This window comes from Arvicola amphibius, chromosome 4 (assembly GCF_903992535.2).
Source record: "Arvicola amphibius chromosome 4, mArvAmp1.2, whole genome shotgun sequence".
NCBI lineage: Eukaryota > Metazoa > Chordata > Mammalia > Rodentia > Cricetidae > Arvicola > Arvicola amphibius.
The window spans coordinates 64242531-64263511 of NC_052050.1; positions in this window are offsets into that span (position 1 = coordinate 64242531).

A 20981-nucleotide genomic window follows, 5' to 3' on the forward strand; every position below is an offset into this window, starting at 1 on the left:
TGTGCATGCATGTTCTGTGTTAGTGAAGACCACAAAAACTCAGAAGTGTCCTTAGGGAGGAGCTTCCTTACATCACACCAAAAATGCTCATCCTTCCCTAAGCCACATGCAATTTCCTTTTTACTTTTTCCAAACATAGCTGTTGACTGAGAACCACCTAGATTAAGAGACAGCTACTAGACTGAGGTAGCCACTGAACAGTGTCCCTTGGGGGATAAGCCATTTAAACCAGTTGGTCTTTAGGCTGGGAAATCCACCTTTAGAAGTCCTCATTAGAACCCTGCTCTGAAGACATTCACTTGAGATGTGTTGCTTTTCCCGGAGGTATGGGGTACTGTTTTGTGTATGTGACTGGGATCTGAAAGGAAAGTTTGTCCACATCCTTCTTCTTAGGGTGCTGTCTGGGAGGAAAACAGGCCATCTGACTTACAGTAGAAACGTTCAAGAGACCCAATTTTAATTTGAGGACTCACTCAACTGAGGCACTGGGAGCTTCCAGACTGTCATAGTAATGGAATCCAAGGATGGAGCCCATGGATGAGTCTTGTACCCCCTCATCATGGATTAACACTGCTCATTCAAAGAGCTCCTGGCTCTCAGCCCCCTTCCTGCATACCCAGCCCATTAATTCACACATTCCAGCGCTCCACAGTTTCATTAATGAGAGAAGGGTAATTAAGTGATCTCCATTGTGTTTCAAAGCAAACATCTGGTTTGCAAAATCTGTAATGTTTTCCTTTTCTACTTTTCCTGTCTTCCTAGAAGAACCTCACAGTCAAGACCACGATGGGAGGTGTAATTGAGCTGTTCCCCACTGACGGCTTAACTGCCTTGCTTTGTGACAGCACAAATAATTATTTATTAAACAGGTGGTCTGCCTAAAAGTCCAAATAAATGCTGCAGGTATTTTTAGATATGCTTCGCTGTGGATCGCTCTCTTCTCTGGATGGCGTGAGCACTTCCCAGAGCTCTGTTAGCGTGATGGATGCCCTGACAGCTGTTTCTATGGACATCTTCACCTTCATTTCTTCTTTCTGCTTTTCAACTTGTAGAAGATCAATCCTGCCCCTGCCCCCAATGTACCGTACATCAAGGCACACGGAGTTCTGCGTTCTGTTGATAACACTGCATCCCAGGAGACGAGTGTGAACTTGGCTCATTGTCCTTGCTTTTGTGTACCAGAAAAGAAAGGGCAGAGAAGCTGATGATAGGGCTGTTGGTTGGGAGAAAAGATGGAGATAAAAACCCCGCACATCAAGTTGTGCGTAAACATGGACCCAAATTCTTATGGTATCTCTGAATTAATTTTTGTATCTATTGTATCTACAGCTATTTCAATATTTGTTTGGTTTTGTCTTCTCAGAAATACCCACACATTACTGCCTGCATGGGATATTGATGCTGTGAGACTAACATAGATTTTAAGCAAGAGAAGCCTAACTAGACCAATTTAAGCCAAATATATTTATTTAAGTAGCCATATTATAGATATTTTATGTATTTCATGAACACAGTGCTTATTCAAGCCCAAGTGGTCATCCCTAAAAAATGTACATACAAGCAACACTAAACAGACTCAGTAAGTTGCTGATATATATATCAGTATTAATTAAAGAATAGTACTTCATGAATTTGAAAAGAAAGTGGGAAGTAAAGGAGGGGATAGAGGGAGGAAAGGGAGGTGGGAATGATGCAATTATACTTTAACTTAAAAATTAAAAATATATTTTTTTCTTTTTTTTTGGTTTTTCGAGACAGGGTTTCTCTGCAGCTTTAGAGCCTGTCCTGGAGCTAGCTCTTGTAGACCAGGCTGGTCTCGAACTCACAGAGATCCGCCTGCCTCTGCCTCCCAAGTGCTGGGATTAAAGGCGTGCGCCACCACCACCCGGCAAAAAAAATATATTTTTATTAGACAAAACAAATGGAGAATTTCACATAATAGTTTTCATTTTTCTCCCAGTTTTCCCTTTATGTTTCTATTGTAAGGTAGGGCACACCCATTTCTTGGTAATTATTTGTAGGCATTGTTGTGTGTTTTTGAGACAGGCTCATGCTACATTACGCAAGTTGCTCACAAACTGGAAGTCCTCTTGTTTCAGCCTCCAGAAATAAAAAGAATCAGAAAAGGAAACACATGGGAACAGCAAAGAAGGGAAGCAGAAAAAATGTATAGCTCAATAAAATGTTAAAAAAAAACACACCCAGAAGACTGACTGCTTAGAAAAGTGTTTTCAAACACATTTATTGAATAACCTATCAAGGAAACACTTACCTATAAATTATATATGAATTCCATTACTTTAATATGTAAGATCATAAAATAATATTAAAATTGGTTATAAAATGATAATTAAAATAAGATTTAAACTGATGCTATTTATTATCAGAATAAAATGAAATAGAGTAATGGCATCTTATTTTGAAATGTCTTAACACTCTGGTGAACTGATTTAAAGTTCTGATCCTAAGTTTAATTTTTCTCTGCTTCCATCCTTCCTCTTCCCTCCCCATCCACCCTCTCCCATGGTTCCCATGCTCCCAATTTACTCAGAAGATCTTGTCTTTTTCTACTTCCCATGTAGATTAGATCCATGTTTGTATCTCTTAGGGTCCTCATTGTTGTTTATGGTCTCTAGGATTATGAATTGTGGGCTGGTTTTCTTTGCTTTATGTATAAAAGCCACTTATGAATGAATACATATGATGTTTATCTTTCTAGGTCTAGGTTACCTCACTCAATATGATGTTTTCTAGATACATCCATTTGCCTGCAAAATTCAAGATGTCACTATTTTTTCTGCTGTATAGTACTCCATTGTGTAAATGCACCACATTTTCCTCATCCATTCTTTGTTGAGGGGCATTTAAGTTGTTTCCAGGTTCTGGCTATGACAAACAATGCTGTTATGAACACTGTTGAGCACATGTCCTTGTGGTACAATTGAGCATCCTTTGTGTATATACCCAAAAGTGGTACTGGTGGGTCTTGAGGAAGGTTGTTTTCTAATTTTCTGAGAAATTGCCATACTGACATCCAAAGGGGCTGTACCAGCTTGCGCTGCAATGCAGAAGTGTTCCCTTTCCCCCACAACTTCTCCAGCTTAAGTTGTCTCAGTGTTTTTGATCTTGGCTGTTCTTACAGGTTTAAGATGGAATCTCAGAGTTGTTTTGACTTGCATTTCTCTGATGGCTAAGGATGTTGAGCATCTTCTTAAGTGTCTTTCAGCCATTTTAGATTTCTCTGTTGAAAGTTTAGGTCTGTACTCTATTTTTTTAAATTGGATTATTTGTTCTTTTAATGACCAATTTCTTGAGTTTTTGTATATTTTGGAGATCAGCCCTTTGTCTGATGTGGGGTTGGTGAAAATCTTTTCATGGGTGTCTTTTCTGAGGTTTGGATTCTTTCATGTGTATGAACCAATCCCTCCAGAGTATAATGGGCAACACATCAGTCCTAGAATCCATAAGCTGATACTACAGCACTTCTGTATGTTGTCAATAAGACAGTTTTCTATTAAATTACTGCCAAATCCTAAAGTATTGACTTGTTTTTGGTGAAGCAACTGATTCAAGCCCGAACAACAGGCTGGATTTCAACTTTTGAAGCTCATGATCCCTGGAGAGTTGTTATCACAACCTATACTATGTGAAACATCCATGTGACACACTGACAGAGCCTTATCTACCAGTCATGCTTACTGGAGGAAACTAGCCACCATCTCCTTTACCAAAGTGCACAGCTCTGAGTAAAACTACTTTTTAAAATAGAGCAAAAATGGAAACATAGTAGCCTTGTTTACTCTGCGGAATCAAGACAATTCCCAGAGTGCATTTACATTGCAGATTTAGACAACCACAGTAGACTTTTCTAGAATCCTTTCTAGAATATAGTAGTTCAATCAGTACTGTTATTGTTCCATGCATTTTGCCAAAGAAACTAAGACATAAAACATAGAAATTACTGGCCCTAAATTAAGTAGTAGCATAAATAAGCTTCACAATGAGGGTCACGTGGTTCAAGTTTAGTTGTAGACACCTAACAGTGCTTAGGTGTGGGATAATGCTCTTGTACCCTGCAAAGATTTGTCACTTGTATTGGTTTAATAAAACACTGATTGGCCAGTAGCCAGGCAGGAAGCATAGGTGGGGCAACAAGATTAGGAGAATTCTTGGAAGAGGAAAGGCTCAGTCTGCAGTTGCCACCCAGACACAGAGGAAGCAAGGTAGGAATGCCTCACTGATAAAAGGTACTAAACCATGTGGCTGACATAGATAAGAATTATGGGTTAATTTAAGTTTTAGGAGCTAGTTAAAAATAAGCCTGAGCTAATAGGTCAAACAGTTTCTAATTAATATAAGCTTCTGTATGTTTTGTTGGGACTAAATGGCTGTGGGACCAGTCAGGACAGAAACTTTTATCTATATTTAGTGGCTCTGGACTGAAGAATGGGAGTCAGAATTAATGGGAAAAAGTCTTAAAAGCTGTAGATGCTCTGGCTTCATTATAGATAAAATGTTTTGGACTCTGTCTCAACCCTTGTTCACTTAAAAAGCCTATGATTTTGTCTTTGTGTTGTGACTATGCAACAGAATCCCAGCCGTGAGAAAAAAAGTTAACTCAGCTCATAGGTATTGGAAACCCACGAACTGTACACGTCTTCCTGAGTAGTCCTCAATTGGCCTGTCAGACAACCGTTGAGCCTTGAGACACTTGTGTAATAGGTATCTGATTATGTCTGGTGACATAATATCTGTGTTATTTTAGATGTTTATGCTACAAGCTGACTTATGATGAATGCCCATTCACCTACAATTTTGGGCATGCTGTTGTGCTTGGACCTCTCAGGGAATATCTAAGGTGATCCTACCTTTTTGATTGATCTCTAATAAAGTCCCTCAACCATAATGTTCAAGTGAATTGCTCTGGTTGGCAGTACGTTGAAAATAGTGATGTTATACCACATTATTTCTAGAGAATTCCATGGTACCTGCTCACTTACACTGAAGAGCCAAGTTGGATATTCAATTCCATCTTTCTGGATTCTAGCTTTTGTGCCTCTCTGTCTCTAATCTATATTCTCTAAAAGTATCAAGAAACTGGCAGCCTTTTGGTGTTCTTTGGATCCTTTCAGCAAATCATCAAACCCGGAAGTTTTTGAAATTTGAAATCTTCAGTACCATCGCACCCTACTGGACCATAATTAATCTTCTGAGCTCAGAAGGCAGGCTCGCTCTCCAGTTTGAGTCTCACCAGAACATGGTAGGAATTGCGTTGATACTGCTGACAAGACATATATTTCCAGAACCAAGAAGAGGTTGTACCCAGAGATCCTCCAGGCTGTCAATCAAATCTTGGAGTCTTCATCTTTTCCTCTCATGGACTTTGCATCACCATCTTACCTCTGTCACCTCTCTGAAGGTCTGGAACAAACTGCAAGTAGTAGTTTTGCTTCACATGAAGTTATAAGACCTGTAAATCATGGCATTTCCCCCTTAAACTCAACGTCACAGGAGCATGGAGCTCATAAAAGGACATGTGAGGAAGAACAGGTCGCTGTTGGTTGCAAAAAGCTGTGGGGAAAAAGCAATCCTTTTGGTGCTTCTCAGAGGTTAAGCTTGGCTTAACACCGAGCTCAGCTATTTTAAGAATCTTTCTAATGGATAGAAAATATGAATAGTCGTGACATTTAGTTTTTAATTAACAATTTGGCACAATCTAGGGTCACCCGGCAAGACAATCTCAATGCAGGATTGTCTAGACCAGATTGGCCTGTGGTAATGTCTTTGGGGGAGAGGTTTCATTATGTTAATTGATGTGGGAAGACCCAGTCCACAGTGGGCAGCACCATTCCCTGTGTCTGCATCCCGGCCTGTTTAAGAGAAGATCAGCTGAGCAGTAAGCATGCATGCATTCATTTTCTCTGTTCTGGGCTGCGAGTATGATTGGCTGCTTTGTGTTCCTTCCTTGACTTCCCTGCAGCCATGGGCTATAGGAATTTATGAGATAAAATTCCCTTTCTTCAGTAAGTGGCTTTTCTCAGGGCATTTTTATCAGAGTAACAGTAAAGAAACTGGGTCAGTTATCAAATTAGGAAAATGTTGGTCATGAATTAAGGATATCTGAAATTTAATTTGTGTAGAATCTGTACCACATTAAGTTAGTTATGACAAAACAGAGGCTGATGTTAGGTCATAAATGGCTGTAAATGCCAAGATAAAACATGGAATATACCTATAAACTGGGTGTTGTTTAGACTGCAGAAGGGAAAAAAATCAAATGATAACACTGTGCTTTGAGAACTTACAAGCCAGACAGTCTTCCATGGGAAAGAAATCACAGAAGGAGAAGCCAGTCAGGAGGCTGTTGCCATAGAAGCTGAAGGATAGAGGACTAAGGGCAGGAGAATGAAATCTGCCTGCCAGTCTTTCCCTTATTAATACTTAGCACCAGTTTGCGACAGAATGAGGAGTTCCTGAGTTATCAAAGGCAGCAGCCTGCACATTCTTTTGAAGCCTTGGAACTGGCTTCCTCTTCAGTGGATGCATCTGGAACCCATGAGAAAAATCACGCCTCCATGGGAACCACAGAATTCCCCTGGCCAACTCCCCAGGACTGTGAGGGGGACTTAGATAAACTGCAGCATTGAATCCTCCCAGTCATGCTGCCCTGCCCTTCTCTAGTTTCCAGTCTAGTGCTTCATGTAGGTTCTGCATTGCTTACCTGGTTTAGAATGAGTTGAAATACATGGAGTCATTGTTGGCCAGGACTGATGTGATTTTTAGGGGGCTCCAGCTATAGATGTCTCAAGTTCACAAATTCTAAACCCTGCACTGTTTTCATTTTCATGTCCCTCTTTCTCACCCCTTCATCTCTGCCACTGACCTCAGAAATTATCCCACCCTATACAATGTCCTCCAAATTCTCCTGGTCCTTTCCTTTGATGTCACCACTGTCCTGCTTATCTTATAGATGTTGCTCCAACCAGTCCCTTGATTCTCTTCTCCTTCCTAAAATGTTCCTTGAATGAAATCCTTCCTTCTAATGTAGAGGTATAGCCCTTTTGCTGATTCCCTTTTTCTTCCCACCCTCCCAATGACACTTCTAGCTTTCCTTAGGAATCTCAAACTCCACCTTGCCTTATATCCTACGTCACAGTTACCTCATCTGGGGACCACTATCATGATTCGATAATCCTTGACCTACTGAGCATCTGACTAAATGTAACCTATGATTCTCATTTCCGGTGTTTTCTTTGAAGCTGCTTATTGATATTGGCTCTGAGGTTCAGAACACAATTCCCCAAGCTCCTTAATCATTGGCATGGATCTCTCAGCTCTAAACAGATGGATTCATTAGAGGGAGAGAAAGGAGAAGTTAACACAGCTTTGGTGTGTCTCACCTTACATGCCCTTGCTACCTTCTGAATTGTAACATGGAACCCCAAATCAAATGACCTTGGGTGAGGGTCACTGTCTTTCAGCTTTCTCCTTTTTCTCTTCTCTTTCTCTCTCTCCTCCTTTTGCCTTTTGTGGATGTGTGGATGTTGTGTCTGTATGGTTTACATGTGTGGTGTATGTGTGTCTGATATTTATACAGCCAGCAAGCCCCAGTGATCCTCCTTTCTTCTCCCCTTCCACAGTCACTAGTATACATGGCCGGCCTGAATTTTACGTGGGTGTTGAGGATTTAAACTCAGCTCATTGTGCACATATAGCAAGCTTGTACTGTTCCCCACTGAGCCTCTGTCTTTCATCGTTGTGCTTTGGGTCTTTAACAGGTCATCAGAGCCACTAATCTTGACTTAGCTCACATTTACGAGAAAAACAGAAATTCACATGAGTATGATCACTGAAGACCTCACCCTCAGCTGTGGAACCACGAAGCTCCCTAAACCTGTGGTCTCTGATACTCCAAGCTGGGAGACATGGGAGGAAGCAGTAGCCTTCATGGAGTCTCTAGTTTGGGTTTCTTCCTCATCCTTCATGTCTGTTCCATGTCCTTGCTCCTGCATCCTGATTCACTTATCAAATAGACTCTCTGTGTTCAAGTCCATGTCCTGCCTGCTTTCAGGGGCGTGTTGAGTACAAGCACCTCCCACCCCTTCTCCCTGGCCCTCAAGTTCATTCCACAGGGGCAGCATTCACTGTGCCATGGGACTCTTTCAGTGTGGCCTTTAACCTATTTTGTCTCACCTTTTAAATAGATTTTATCATCTCTCAACATGTTACTTGATTTACTTCTTTGTTGTATGTATGGTCTACCTGTTCCCACTCTAACATAAACTCTTTGAAAGCAGTTGATTGTATTTATTCTGAATCCTGGTACATCAGTTAATGTCTTTATGCTCTGATCAAATGCCAGACAAGAAGCTGTTTAACGGAGCAAAAGTTTATTCTGACTTAAAACATGTTGTGGTGAAGAAGGCTTGGTGACATATGCATGAGGCAACTGGTCACATTGAATGGACACTCATGCAGCAGAGGACAGGCGTGAAGCCAGTTCACAGTCCATAAAACTTCCAGGCCCACCCTGCAGTGGCACACTTCCTCCAGTGAGGCTCTGCCTTCTAAAGCTTCTACAACCTTCCCAAACAGTGCCACCATCTGGGAAGCAGCTCTTCAAATACTGAAGTCTGTGGAGAGTACTTCACATTCAAAAACATAACATCGACATATGCCAAGAACCAAAAGGGGCGCATGATAAAACCAAGTAAATATTTGTTGGCTAGCAGGATGTACTATTTGATTGCTTAGTTACTCAGTTGGACAATGAATTTGCATACCAATATTTCAACCTCTTCACCTTTAGTGTGAGTAAAATCATCTTACATTTCAAAATTAAGCACAGATTAAATGAGGCAGGAAAAGGAAAAGGCCCTGCACAGCGCAGCGAGATGCACAAACATCACTGGCCAAGCACTCACTTCGCCTGTTTTCCTGTGCATGTGATTGCAGTGCCAGAGTCTACAAACTGGTGAGCCGGGCAGGAGGTTTGGGTGTCCTCGGGTCAATGTGCAACTACAAACATGCATTGTTCCGTCCTAGACAAAGCATGGGTGCACGGGCCTGCCCAACTCAGCCCTTCTTCTTCCTTCATCTTGGTCATATGTTCCTTAGAGAGGCATGCTGGATTAGGAATCCAGGGTTTCTATGGTTAAAATTGAGGCTCCAACACACTTTACCTTTAGGAATAGAAAAGGAAAATCAGAAAGAAAGTCTGTGTGCCAACTGGACAGATAAGGAGTTAAATAACGGAGTGTTTCCTGAGCACCCTGACCAGAAATTCAGTGTTGTATAGAATCTACTTTTCCCCTGTTTACCTACCCTCCTCATACCTGTCCCCTTCTGCAAAACTACACCACTGCTTACTCTCCTAGGTTGACTTGAGAAAGCCTCCCGATCAGGCTTATCAGCTGTGTGGGGTGGAGGCACCAATGAAGAATCAGAAATAAACCAATTTCTGCTCCAAGTCACAGGACAGATCTAAAATAAGAAGACAAACCAGGCTTTCAGGGCACCTTGTACTGCCAGGTACATGTTAGGCTGAGGCAGAATTGTTTGAGTCCCAGAGATCACAGCCAACCTGAGTAACATAGCAAACACCCTGGTGGAGAGGAAGACCAGATAAAGGCTCTAAACTGTTAAGTGGATGGATGTCAGGCCCAACACTGGAAGCCCATTTACCTGACCACTGACAGACAGACGGCACCAGCCTCTCCACTCATCCTTATGAAAATCCTATAGGTCATCTTGAAAATGCAAAGCCACAGGCAGTGGGCAAAGGCATTTCATCGTGTTTTAGAGAACCACCAGCTCTCTATCCTGGGTTACTCAGGATTCCTCCTTTTCCTGGTCCTCCTTCTCTTTTTCCTTCTCTTGCTCCTCCTCTTTCTTTTTGCCTTTCAACCTGTTCTTTTTCACATTTTCCAAAGGCTGTATACAGAGCAGAAGAAAAAGAAAAACCTCCCCAAATGGACCACATGCTGGCAAGCTCCTGGTGTTATCAAATGGAGCTTGAGCATTCTGTTTCAAATTTTCCTGAATGAGAACCCTGTGGTCCACAATAGTGCTTTCAATCTGGGGGACTCAATGTTCTCTGGGAAAGGGGGTTGGGGCCATCGGAGCACAGCAGCATGGGCCCAACTGAATTCGCCAAAAATCAAGATTCCTTCTTCAGGCAGTGGTGCCTTGCCTAACCGTGATATGTAGAAATCAGAGTCCAATTTACAAGTATTTTGAAATACAATTATTTGCACCCCAACCCATCAGGACACAAAGAGAATTCTACCAGGCACCAGCAGATGGAACCCAGCTGGAACTCGCGTCCCATCAGCTGTTCTCGTCTGACTGGGAGTCTCTCCACTTAACTACACAGAGTGGATCAAGCTCGTATTTTCGTATCCAAGCTCAAAATCAAACTGTGTTTCCTTATTTTCTCTTAAACGGGCCATATATGGTATTTTTTTTTTCTTTGCTCCTATAGGCCAGATTCTCTCTTTGCACAGGTGTCTGCAGGGGTTGGGTTCCTGCTGTCTGGAACAGGGGCCCCTCCCTCCTGCCCGCTGCTTCCCTATCCAGTGCTTCAAAGCACTGCTTCTAGCTTCTTTCTTTGTCCTGTAGAGATGCTCTCTCATCCAGCTACTCAGAAACTAGGGAAATTACTGCTCCTCCTTGAAATTTCCCATGAGCACCTTGTAAAACTGACTCGGGAAGTAGATGAGGAATCAGTCAGGGCAGAGCACTTAGGACCCTGACTGCTTCACGGTGAGAACTCGATAAATATCAGTAAAGTCATCATTATCGTTAAAAGAGCGCTTGGGCTTCAGAGTCAGTCACTCTCAAAGTAAATCTAATTTGAATGTTGCCTTGGCCACTTGCTGTTTAAGTGGAGTGAGTTTGTGGCGTTCTCAGCTACGAAAAGAGCAGCAAGCATCATCGGGCTCACAAAAATTTCTCCAACAAACAAACAAACAAACAGATAAAATGCTACAATGGTTCAATCAGCCGCATGCCCAAACATAAAGCGCACACTAGGGCTTTAATTTGTCTTCTCCTTTTAAAACCTCAGCTCTTCTACTGTTTTCCTTCTACCGAGACATTGTAGCCTTCTGTGCTTCTGTGAAGGTTACACAATCAGAGAACACAGCAGGCAGCAATCAAAGCAGGACCCAAAGCGTTCGCTGTCACTCCCAATCACTTCTGTGTGGGGACACTCTTCAAGCCCTGCTGCTTTGGCCCCTGTGGTTCAGTAGTATGATTTGATTAGATGCCAACATGACGCCAATACTGTCATTTCTATTTGTTTGTTTGTTTACTTTTCTTTTACCCAGGATCACTTTGACCTCTGGGGAACTTTTGTGTTTCGGCATAAATTCTAGAGTGTTTTGTAGTTCTTTGTTGTGTGTGAGTATGTGCGCATGCGTGCGTCAGAGTGCGTGGGGCCTGCAAATCAGAGGTTAAGGCTGGGTGTTTCCAGCAATACCCCTTCATCTTATTTCGTTTTTGACCAGGATCCCTCACTATACCTGGAGGGTACCATCCCATCTACACCAGCTGGCCAGTGAGCCCCAGGGATCTCCCCGCGTCCCAACTCCCAAGATCTGAAATGACAAGTGTGAGCCACCACACCCAGCCTTTTCATGTGGGTGCTGTGGATCCCACTGGGGTCCTCACCCTTGCTGGCAAGCGCTTCTCTGGCTAGGCTGTCTCCATGGCTCTGGAGATAAACTTTAAGGAAACATTTCCATGGCTCTCTCACAGGGAGCCTACTACCTCTGACTTCCCTCCATTGTTGCTGTCTTGTCTGTTCACCGTCTTAGACTTTACTCTTGTAAGACTTGGATGCCGTTCATCACAGGCCCAGCTACAGGGGAAGTTTAAGAAAGAAGCGAAAGCCGCTGTTCATTAACTCCTCTCATCCATATGTGTTTCCTGAAGGACCATGCCAACCACTAGCCAGAGGTGAGCTGGGGTGGCCTTTTGACCGTGCAGTACGGGGTTTAATAAACACCTCACTTTTACGTCAGTCATCTAAAAGTCTGAGCTGTTAACAATCAATTCATATTTACATTTTCTCATGAAGAAAATAAATCCCCTAGAAAGGTTGATAAGGCAGAGAAAGTCATATGCCCCCACTTCCAGATGCCCAGGGAGCAGAACAACTTCCCCCTTTCAGAAGAATTTGCCAGAGTTCTCTTAGCCTGGTGCCTGTTCCCAACTCCTGTTCTGTTCCATCTTTATCTTCCCTAGACTTTGAAACCTCTACTGTACAGACCGTGTGTCCTTTGGCTAAGCTGAGTAAACGAAAAAAAGGGAAACAAAAATTTATACAAAAAAAGAAAAAAACTCTCATGGTCAAAGTGTTTTTTAATTGCCCAAACTGTTTTTATGTTTTTTTATATGAGAATTTACTGAGCCAGTGTGCTCTGAGAAAGGTACTGTTCTACTAAGTCGCTGAGAGCCAATATGTTCTCCCCTTTTCCCATAGTACCCAGGAATATGGTGTGAATGACTTGGGTCTTACAGGCTGGTCTAACCATCTGCAGAGGAGGCTAACTGCTCTGTCACCACAGTCAGCCCACTGTCATTTAGTGCAATAAGTAAGCTTAGTGTAAACGTCAGGAGAGCTGACTGTAGAAACCGGCAGTTTGGACTTAGGCACTTCCCAGGGCCACTGCCTTTGGAAAATAATTACATTTGGGCTCATTCAGTTTCCTGTGTGCATGCTGCTGCGTTGGTAAAAGTGTTCCTGCCATGGCACGAGAGCGCTCGGGAGCGTTCATTGGCAGACCTAGTAACAGTTACAGGACTAGAAAGTATTGGCAGTCGAAGCAGAAAGGCTAAAGGAAACAAGCTTCGGAAGTAATAGGAATCCTCAGATACCAAGAGCTTCCCAGAGGCAATGTTTTCTAAAATGTGTGCACAGTGTCTTAGGTTTTCTGTTTGTTTTTTCCTGTTGCTGTCATAAAGCACTCTGGCAGAAGCAGCCCAAGGGAAAAGGGTTTGTTTATTCTGGCTCACATTTCCAGGTAGAGTCCATAGTGGTAGGGAAGTCAAATTGGTGGAGCTTGACGTGGGTGGCCACGTGACTTCCACAGTCAGGAAGCAGAGGGACTTGATGAATGCATGCTGGGGCTCAGCTCACCTTCTGTAGTGACACAGCCCAGGGTCCCAGCTGGGGAATGACACACTCACAGTGGACAGGTCTTCATAAGCTTCAGTGAACATAATCTTCCCTGAACCAGCTGCTTGGAGGTGGAGGCAGGAAGGAAGAGGGCTTCTAGCCAGGAGTTCAAGGTCACCTGGGCAAGATAACAAAACTGGATATATAAGAATACACTGTTTTAAAAGGAAAATGAGATACGACCAAATTTGTTTTCTTATACTTTTGAAGTTTTTTTAATGCTAAAATATAATGAAGTAAGATTTTCAGTTTCAAAGAAAGAAAATTTAAACTGTAGTGTTTTGTGTTTTGATTTTAATATAGTCAAACTAACTCTCAAGTATAAAGATTGTCATTCTGAAGTGAGCCTGTGAGAGCTCAGGGCAGGGTCCTGGAGATACTTAGTAGATCTCAGTACTATCACAGCACCTGATGACCTGAGTTCTAACCCCAGGTCTTACCTGGCAGGGGGAAAAAGGTGATTCCAAAAAGGGTAACTCCTGAGAGCTGTCCTCTGATCTCCAGATCTATGCCATGCTGTGTGTGCCCACATTCTCATAAAGAATATAACTGCAAAATTATGTTTTAGATTTATTTTGTATGGATGAATGCTCTGCTTGTATATATATATATGTATATATACATATATATGTGTATATATATATATATATATATAGTGTGTGTGTGTGTGTGTGTGTGTGTGTGTGCACTGTGTTTGTGCAGTGCCCATGGACATCAGAAGAGGGCAACTACAGTTAAGGATGGTTGTGAGCCACTGAATCTAAGTCCTCTGCAAGGGCAGCGATGCTCTTAACTGCTGAGCCATCTCTCCAGCCCAGAATGAGTAAAGGATGGGTGAAAGACCCCAAGGTCTCAGCCCCAGAGAAATAGCTATAAGGAACTAAGGAATTCTGAGAATAGGAGAAATAATTTTACTGAGGGAAGAGCACACCAATTTATATTCAATTCCGGCCTGGAAACATATATTTAACATTACATAGACTGAGAAGTTTGTATTTATGTAATTAGGAATATATGTATATATAGGTATATATAGATATTATCTTTAATTGTTGTTCTATATATACACAAGAACACACACACACACACACACACACACGTAACCTCAATTAAAGAATAAAGAGGCCATGAATTTGAAGGAGAGCAAGTTGAGGGTGTATGTGAGAAGGTTTGGAGGGTGGAAATTGTATAATTATATTATGATCTTAAAAGAAAGAAAAAAGAATTCAAAAGATATGTCTTCTCTTGAATATTGCTGAGGAATATACTCGAACATAAGTTATACCGATGGGTGGATATTGACATGAGAACTAATGGTGAGCATTACACGTGTATTGTGGAGTTAATAATAAATGATGCTTATCAAGGGAGACTATAGTATGATATGAAATTATAGTGTTCTGAATAGTAGAAGGAGAATATACGCACCCAGGAAGAAGAGCTGAGAGTTACCTTGTCATCACTAATTAGGAATAAAAGAATCCTTCACTTAGATGCTAGAAGAAAATGAGGTGAAGCTAAAAATGTTATCATATAGCCTTATATTTTTTTTATTGCTGAGAAACAACAGAAAATAATCCTGATACATAAATAGGGTCTAAGAGCATTATATAAAGCAGGGTAGGAAAGCCACAAAAGTAATGAACAAAAAAAAAGGAATATACATTTTCATTAACATGTAAATTAAGAATACAGAAATGCAAACTCAGTAAATCATGTTTTCAAATCTACATCAATGAAATGCTTATATGAAACAGCACCGCAGGAAAAACCACACTCGTGTGCAAACTTATAGACAGACACATACATGTACACATCACTTTTTTATATCTAAAGAAATGAGGTTGGCCTTTTAGGAGCTGGGGAGATGTCTCAGGGGTTAAAAGTACTTGTTTCTCTTTCAGAAGATTGGGCTTCAGTTCCTACCACCCATGTCGAGCAGCTCACAAATGCCTGCAAATCCGGTTCTAGAAGATCTGACAACCGCTTCTGGACTCTGCAACACTTAACGTGCACAAACCCAGACACAGGCACACAGGCACATACATATAACTTTTTTTTTCTTTTTTCTTTTCTTTTTTTTTTTTTTTTTTTTGGTTTTTCGAGACAGGGTTTCTCTGCAGCTTTTTTGGAGCCTGTCCTGGAACTAGCTCTTGTAGACCAGGCTGGCCTCGAACTCACAGAGATCTGCCTGCCTCTGCCTCCCGAGTGCTGGGATTAAAGGCGGGCGCCACCACCGCCGGGCTACATATAACTTTTATAAAGAAAAAGATCTTTTAAAAACAGCATGACAGAAAAAAGACAAATACCAATCGTACGAATATATTTAAATCATTTATTCACTAATAGGAACTGAAGCAAAACCAATGGGAAAAAAATCAGAATTCTGTCTGAGTAGTTAAATAAGAGAGAGAAAGAAATGCTGTCGTCTCCAGGAAGACATCTCTGAAAGAGAGGCATGGGATGGAGGAAAGAAGGAAGGGCCAGGCACATGAGCTAAAAGAAATATGTCATTAGCGACATGTGAAAAATCAAACAAAGGTTTCAGAGAACATGGAAGCTAGGTCAGAGGTTCTAGGCTTTGGCAAAGGCACGTCCATTATTTACATCCCTGTGCTCAGAGAGCAGCACTGACCTTGGGAAGCAGAATTCAGAATCGGTGCAAAGAGGAACTGCCACAAGCACATCTAGAGCAAGATCAAGTGAATTACAAGCTGGGATTCAGAAGACAACAGAGTCAACACAACAGTCACGGATTTATGGGCTCTAATAACAGACACCATGTCTACTTTGGATACATATGACATGTTTGTAAACTTGACCATAGCACAGTCTACAGAAAAAGTCTCATGCATGTTCCAGAGACAAGGACATAGCCCCAAAGGCATTCTTTTGCCATAGCCAAGGCAAACTCAGAAGGAAATAAAATCCACCATTAAACATCTCTTGGAGGCTGGGGAGATGGCTCAGTGGGTAAAGTGAGAGAATCTAAGTTGGATCCTTGGCACTGACATAAAAGCCTGGCAAGGTGGGACATGTCTGTAAACCCAGCATGGGATAGGGGTGGACAGACAGACAGACACCTGGGTTTCTGGTCAGCCAGATTACAGGAGAGTGAGAGCCCCTGTCTCCAAAAATGAGAGAGTGGATAGAATGCCTGGTGTTCAGCTCAGGTTTGTTCATGCGATGCACAGAACTGCATGTGGCTAAACTTCTATACAAGTAAAATAAAAGAAATGCACATACAAAAAAGAATAGACAAAATTGTTTACTGTCTTTTAAATTTAGGAAAATATGAATAATAGTGATAAAAATACAAACTGATAGTATGTAACATAAGCATCACGTAGGGGAAAATTATGTAATAATAATACATTTAAACCCTGAAAGTAAACCAATTAAGAATTCAAGATCTAGAGAAAGAAAACAAAGCAAAAGAACACAGAAGGACTCCATAAAACTGGGTTTAGCTAGAAAATTGGGAAAGACTAGAACCAACAAATAAGTGGGGAAGTAGCTTCCTTAAAATAACAGCAAAAGGAGTGGGCAAGCCACTGACTACCTAGATGAGATAAAAGGCAAATATACTCATAGAAACAGGAAAAAAATGTGTGCATGCTTTTCAAAATAGAGGGCATTTAAAGCCAACAGAGACTGTTTTACATAATTTTAAGCAATTAAATCCAAAGTCTTGGATGAAATGGGCATTTTTCCTCAGAGAGCAGAACTAACCCAATTTGGCCTCAGTAGCCATAGAGTAGGTGCCCCCTCCCCACCCCAAGCACAAGCACAGGAGAAGACTGGACAAGAGCTGAGGGCAAAATGAAGAGGCTCTCACCAATCAAACATGAGCTGTTTCCATATCAGCAGAGCTAAGAACAGGAAGATAACAAAGGCAAGATGCTACAGCATCCAGCAGGCCTAAGTGCTCTGCTTGGGAGAAGCTGGTCAAAGCCCATCCATAGCTTTGAAAACTGGCCAACAACAAGGAAAATTCCCCTTATTCAGGATTCTGTGAATTGTATTGTTTAGTGAGCATGTGGGAGGAGAAGATAAATTTTTCCTTATAGCAGGATCAGGTGAACAGTTGAATACTGTTTTGTAGTCTGTAATGAATTAATGCATCAAAGGGTCTGCCAGCATCAGGGAAAAGAGGCAACTGGATCTTTATGTCTCTTTTCAAAATAATTTTTATGAAATCATATTGGTTAATTATTTCACCAAAAGATCAATTCTCAATTTGATCAAGTTCAATATTTATTTTATTTTAGTGTGTGTGTGTGTGTGTGTGTGTGTGTGTGTGTGTGCACGCACATGTTTCTGTAGATGTCATCAGAACCCCTGGAATAGGAGTTACAGACTTTTGGTTGTAAGAGGCCCAATGTAGGTGTTAGGAACCAAAATCAAGTCGCTAGATGAGTAACCAATACTCTTAACCCCTGAACTATCTCCCTAGCTCCTCCAAGTTTTTAGATCCAGATTATTTGGGAGGAAATAAAAACCAAATCCTACAAAATGCATCAATGATGATTCAAGGAGGCTGTACAGGATATAGTACACATCATCTGGTCTTTGATGGCATCTCAAGATAGCTGTTAGCTTTTGGTTTGGTAGAACAACATAACTGTCCCTTATTTTTCCAAAGCCCCCTTTTCCTGAGACCATCACAGACATATTTACAGATGAAATGATAGATGTTTGGTACATCTTTGTTTTCAATAAGGATGAAGTAAGAGAAATAGATAAAACAAGATGGGCCATGCATTGAAAAAGGTTAAAGCTTCACAATGGATAAAAAGGAGTTTATTACACTATTCTATATTTGGATGTATATGAAGATTTTTATCACATAAAATTGATAAAAATTTATGTGGTTAAAACCAGAACCCAGCTCTCAAAGTTGTTAGCTGATAATTTCTAGCTATATTGGAAGAAAGTGCCAGCCACCTCTGGATATTGGAGGCCACCCATCCTTCCCTAACCAAGGCAGCATGCTCCCGTGGTCCTGCATTTCTGCCTTCGGTTCTTTCTGCATTTCTAGGCATTCATTCAGCTTCGAGTCACACAGCTGCTGATATTGTAAAAATGTTGCTTAGCAACATGTTAATGAGGGGAGGGGCATTCCTTAAAACATTAGGAGTTTTGTCTTTTGAAACATACCAGTTCAACACTTCGTACCTCCCACAGCTTAATTTAACAGGAGGAAAAATATCAACTCTCGGAATGCAATTCCTTTTCTTCCATCTTCCTGGCTGGATCCAAATTTAATAAGAGTAAGAAATGCAGTGTGGTGATGACCTGAAACCACCTACAGTCCTGTTGGTCTCTTGGTGGCTTGTGTGTAGGACATCAGAGTTCCATAGGACCTAGGACCTAGAGCCTAGTGAGGACAATGAAGCCAAGAAGGGATGTAAGGCAGGTACTGCCTTCATGTTCTTCCCAGTGCTGTTGTCTAAAGAGCAGAAGAGCCTGCTCTAGCTTTCAAAGGTCTAGAAGTTAGATGGGTCAACTATTTATTAAACCTCAGTTTCTTTTCCAGGAACTCAAGGTACTTGACTGAATATTCCTGAAAAGTGTGGTGTGTGTGTGTGTGTGTGTGTGTGTGTGTGTGTGTGTGCGTGTTCATGTTCAAGTACGTTGCTGTGTGTTGGTACATACACTTGTGTGTGTGTATGCTACCATGTTCAAGTACGTCGCTGTGTATTGGTACATACACTTGTGTGTGTGTGTGTGTGTGTGTGTGTGTGTGTGTGTGTGCGTGAGTGAGTGAGTATGGGAGTCATAGGACCACCCTGGGTATCATTCTGCAGGATGTTGTCTCTCTTGTTTTGTGAAATGGGGTCTCTCACAATCCTGGAACTTGATGGTCAGGCTGAGTTACCTAGCCAGGAAACCTCAGAGATCCAGCCGCCTCTATTGCCTCAGTGCTAGGGTGAAGAGTGCATTCCTAACAGCAGCCTCTTCACATGAGGTCTGGATACTGGACTCAGACTGTCATGCTTGAGCAGCAAGACGTTTACCAACTATGCCCTCTCCCCAGCCCCTGAAAGTCATTCCTCATCCCAAGAGCTGTGTTTCTGAGGAAGATGCCCAAGGCCAGATCTTCCTTGTGTGCCTTCTCTGGGAAACACAGAAGCAGATTCTTCTTTCCAAAGCCTGGGGAAGGTGCCTGAGCTCTGCACCCTGACAGACTCCTAGGTGCTGTTTTGATGATCTGGAGTAGCACACAGGTGCAAGACTCTCACTAACCCAAATGCGTGGAACAGTTGCTATAGGTGAGCAAGGATCCTGACACAGCTGATGCTGTGGTCTTATACCTTGTAAAAGTTTTGTCTGTTGTTTTGGTTTTAATAAAATGCTGATTGGCCAGGAGCCAGGCAGGAAGTATAGGTGGAGCCACCAGAACAGGAGAATTCTGGGAAGAGGAAAGGCTCATTCTGCAGTCCTCACCCAGATGGAGAGGAAACGAGATGAGAATACCTTGCTGATAAAAGGTACCAAGCCATGTAGCTGATACAGATAAGAATTATGATTAATGTAGGATGGAAGAGCTAATAAGAAGCCTGAACTAATAGGCCAACCAGTTTATGATTAATATAGACCACCATGTGTTTCTTTGGGACTGAATGGCTGAGGGATTGGGCAGGCCAGAATCCTCAGTCAGCAAGCTGATATTCAGAGGCTAGCTTCAGAGGCAGGCAGAGTTCTGGACTCAGACTTTGGTTCTGTGCGCTCTCATTACAAAGCACTGTGTTTTGTTTGAAACTTCCAACTCTCACCTGTGAGAGTGAGGTGTGGGCATTTTTGAGAAGACTAAATGAAATAATACAATTGCTTCTATCTAAGTGTGATCTTAGCTCAGGACCTGGGGTCGTGATTCTGGATAAATATTAATTACTGCTGGCATGAAATGAAGCAAAGGGTTATATATGAAGGATGTGTGCCACTGTGTGCATCTTTCTTCCTTCCAAAACAAGAGAGAAAAACTGGACAGTGTGCTGAGCTGAGACTCTGCCTGTAGGCTTCTATTACAGCTGCAAGTCATAAAATCATACAGTTTGCTGGATGGCTCTTTGCAGGCAAGCTTGTTCATTGCAAAGGTGGACCTCCTCCCTTCCAGGTCTAAGCATCTTGGTGACATGTTTGGTTTCTGGCACTACTCAGTGTTGCTGCCTGTTCCAGTGGGTTTCAACAAACCAACTCACTGACTGCAGTGAACAGAGAGGAGAGGAACAGTGGGTAGCAAGGAGCTTATCAGGAATGGATGAAAAGCCCAGACACACAAGATCCTGCCATGCAGGGCATCTATTTTAAAACCTGGTCCTTTTTAGCATCAGAGAGTCAGGGCTGTGATTTAATTAGTGATGGTTTACATCAGAGGCAAATGAGAGCCAGCCGGCCAGATCAAGGATGGGGAGATTAGCCATCTGGCTTGAGGACACGCATAGGCTACCCCCACCCCTGTTGCTCCTGTTAAGGCCTTTTCCTGGGCCTCTTCTGAAGTCCAAAGCTTTTAGTTTGTCAACAAATACACTCTGGGTTCTGCAATGTTGCCCATTTTCCTTCCTTCCTTCCTTCCTTCCTTCCTTCCTTCCTTCCTTCTACCTCCTCCTCCTCCTCCTGCTCCTACTCCTGCTCCTTCTCCTGCTCCTGCTCTTCCTCCTCCTCCTTCTGCTCCTCCTCCTCCTCCTCTTCCTCCTTCTTTTGTTTATTTCCTCAAGACAGAGTCTCACTATGCAGCTTTGGTTATCTGCCTTGGAACTCACTCTGTAGACCAGTCTGGCTACAGACTCACAGA